Source organism: Salvia miltiorrhiza, unplaced genomic scaffold, assembly GCF_028751815.1.
Source record: "Salvia miltiorrhiza cultivar Shanhuang (shh) unplaced genomic scaffold, IMPLAD_Smil_shh fragScaff_scaffold_173, whole genome shotgun sequence".
Lineage (NCBI taxonomy): Eukaryota > Viridiplantae > Streptophyta > Magnoliopsida > Lamiales > Lamiaceae > Salvia > Salvia miltiorrhiza.
This window is the reverse complement of record NW_026651437.1, coordinates 891,837-895,514: the sequence shown is the minus strand read 5'-3', so window position 1 is coordinate 895,514 and position 3,678 is coordinate 891,837. Positions and strand designations below refer to the sequence as shown.

At 35.5% G+C, this 3,678-nt stretch overlaps 1 long non-coding RNA gene across 1 annotated transcript; it reads left to right on the top strand.

The window, feature by feature from the left end:
• Positions 1 to 66: 66 nt before the first annotated feature.
• On the top strand, positions 67 to 2,951 carry LOC131002711 (uncharacterized). The gene is made up of 3 exons (XR_009094384.1): positions 67 to 198; positions 2,055 to 2,121; positions 2,726 to 2,951. It is a non-coding gene; the product is annotated as an uncharacterized LOC131002711 (long non-coding RNA).
• Positions 2,952 to 3,678: the final 727 nt, after the last annotated feature.

Sequence of the window (3,678 nt, the reverse complement as noted above, 5' to 3'; positions counted from 1 at the left end):
ACCTCCCAAAGCCCCTTTCCCTATTAAAGTGTTGGCTGCTACAACCAAACACTCTAAACTCACGCACAACACACAAACTCACACACACAACACCCAAAACACACACTATATTCAACGTTAATACCATTTAAGCTTTTGACCTCCGATTTGAGCACCGAGACGAGCGCCGATCATCTTTTCGATCACGTATCTAAGTAGGTAAGATCTCTACCTACGTTTTGATGGTTTTCTTTTCGATTTTCGTCGACGTCGAAAAACGTCGATTCTCGACTTTATTTTGAAACGACGTCGGATCGTCGTGAAATTTTAGTATGTTGTTCTTGGGTAGATGTTGAGCATGTTTAATGAAGGGAGTAAGAACGGAACGAACCGTAGATATGAAACCCATGAGGGCAGCCCCGTTTTTCACATATTAGCTTGTCTTTCGATTTTTATTTGATCGTTTTGACTTGATATTTGTGCTTAAGGGTATGCTAGAATCGATATATATTAAATTCGTATTTTTCCAAGCACGAAAATTGTATAAGTTTTTAGAGTATGATTATTTAAATTCGTGAAGTTTGGGACGTTGCATAATGAATATTATTGCGTATATGTGTTCTACGATATCACATGAGCATGCTAATTGATTTACAATTTATGGATGATAATTGTTGAACGAAATTAAAACTGGAATTCTGTCAAAATTTTACAGCAGTTTCAAGCTTATGTTTCGATGAGTTTTCATTGCTTGATGGCTCTGAAATTTTAGTATGTTTATCTATGATATGTGTATTTCGTCGCTGCAAAATTTCATGTCTTTTGGATGATGTTTGGTATTTTAAAGATATTTTGAAAAAAAATCCTTGACAGAATCTGTCAACTGTTGGTAGACTTCACAAAAACGTTTATATCTATTAATCCATGAAGGATTTTGCATCACCGTTTTTTTTAAACGAAACTAGACTTCAATACTTTTCTAAAAACATAAGATTTCGATTTTTATGACCTCTGAAACAGAGCAGTTTATTATTTCAAAAATGCCCTGTTCTGCTGTCATATTTTTCCAACAGTAAAAGTGTATGAGTTTCATTGTTTATTTGGCAGATCATATGAACGTTTTCTCTTGTGAAATTTTAACCAAATCTTCAAGGATACCTTTAGTTTTGGCTGATTAAATTTGATGGAATTTTATTAAGGTTTGCCTTGGTTTCTAATGGCCTAAACAAAATTGGCAGAAACTGTCAATCTTTGACAGCCTGCACTAAAAGAGCAATATCTCCAAAAACCTTTAACCTTTTTGGTTAACTACCATTTTTAGAGTGAACTACACTTCATGGAGTTTTTGAGATCAATTGGTATGAGAGTTTATGATGATTGAGTTGGTTGTTGTGAATTTTTAAAGATGACACAAAAACAGCAAAACTTTCTAGAAAACAACTTGATTATATTTGTTTTGATGGATGATACGATATGACTAAATGGTGTGAGTTGTGAGAGTTATGATTAACGCACATAAATGTTGGTATCTGACACTCGAACAATTGGTGTCGAGTATAAATGATAGTTTACTGATAAAGAGTTTTGATGATTTTGAATTGTTTGGTTTGCGTTGAAAAGATGTCAAGATGTTAAGTTTTGAGTCGAGAGACGAGTTCACGTAGTGAGATTCACGCGTTGAAATCTCGTGGCTGACATTATATATGAATAGGTCATGTCGAAATTTTTAGTGAAATTAGAATTTGAGCATAGTCAATTCTTGTTGACCTGTGACTCAAATACATACCTAATGGAAAGTTTAACTTTCTAATTGGTTAATTAGACGAGATGAGAGCGAATAGATCTGCTAAGAAAGTGGACTTTTCGATGTGTTAAATATTTCTTTTAATTGAAGCGCTGCTAATTATAACATAAGGATGTTATAATTAATGAGTAATGACGAGAGATAATAATTGTTATATTGATTAACAATCAAGAGAGATGAACATTAGAGATACTAATGTTTCATAAAAGAGATTAGATTATTAATCGAGGTTTCTTTTATAACTTCTCACCAATTCTTCATAACGATGAAGGTCCTTTTGGGAAGTAACGACTTGAGGGAGAGAGTGACGTTACTCATTGATACAGAGACACAACGAGGTGGGCATTACTTTTACTATACGTATATAGAGATCCCCTGCGTGTCGTAGGCCTCTTATACGAATGAATGCATGAGATGATTTAACTGTTAATTTCAGTTTCATATATATATCAAATGAGTTTAAATGTTACGTTCAAGCAAGTTATTTCATGACAAAATCTTTGAGTTAAAGTTATTTCAAGTATTGTCTTGCCATAAAATGTTTAAATTTTAGTATGATATCTATCTGCTTTGGCTTTGCCAATGATGCAATCGAATTCGGGTCCTGAGCAGTTGATAGCTATCCTGCCTTGACTAGTGTACACCAGTGACCGTGAGTCATCTAGCGGGTTGGCCGGTCAAGTGACCGTGAGAGGTGGCCACCTCTCCGGCACACAGTTTCAGATATGATAGATTACAAAAGAACTTAGTCTGATCAGACGAACTTTAAGAATCACAAATGAACTTAGTAAGCTTGGGCCTTTTTAGCGAAAAACTCCCTTGCTGTACTGTTTATGATGGCATGACAATTTACAGTTTTGAAGCATGTATTTTTATACCTAGGCATACGTGCCCACTGAGTGCTTTTGTACTCAGCCCTGCATATGTTTTCTAAATGTGCAGGTTGAGCTGATGTGATGATGGTGCTGCAATGAGCGGAGTCTCCAGGGTTGTTAATAAATAGTTAACCTGTCTAGAATATGTCTTCATACATATGTCTAGCTACTTTCCGCTGCAAGATGTTGTTGATGTTATAGTATGTTATGTCATACTTTGAGTCTTAAGAGAATGGTTTCATACGATGTATAACTTGATTAATGATATTAATTAAGTTTTATGTTGTCTTTCATAGACTGTTTTCAATTGAGTATTAATGAATAAAAATGACGAGTTTTATTAAGATGAGTAAGTTTTACGGCTATAAATGACGCCCCTTTTCTTCCCCTTCTTCTTTAACCCCATCCCTAGTCGTGGATCACTCGGCCTAACTATCCATAGTTAGGGCGGGCTGTGACAACATCTGCGCAGATAAAGCAATGTTCTCCTCCTATGAAGTCCTTTCCGGAGACAAGAAATTGTATATGGGCAATTCGGCCTCATCCAAGATCGTCGGATCTGGAACTATTGTGCTCAAGATGACGTCGGGACTCAAGATAACCCTGCAAAAAGTGTTGCATGTTCCCGACATCCGAAAAAACCTGATCTCAGGATCTGCTTTGAGCAACGCCGGATTTAGACTAGTATTTAAAACAAGCAAAGTTGTAATGACCAAGAATGGTCGCTATATAGGAAAAGGCTATTTAGATAATGGTCTTTTCAAGCTTAATGCTATCCATGTACTTTGTAATAATGAAATAAAGGACAAAGTTACCTACTTGGTTGAATCTCCTAATTTATGGCATGATAGATTAGAACATACTAACCTAAACACACTACGTCGTTTAGTGAATTTAGATTTATTGCCAGAATTGACTTTCGACCAACACAAAAAATGTGAAATTTGTGTTGAAGCTAAAATGGCAAAATCTCCTTTCCATTCAGTGGAACGATCAACGAAACCTCTTGAATTGATTCAC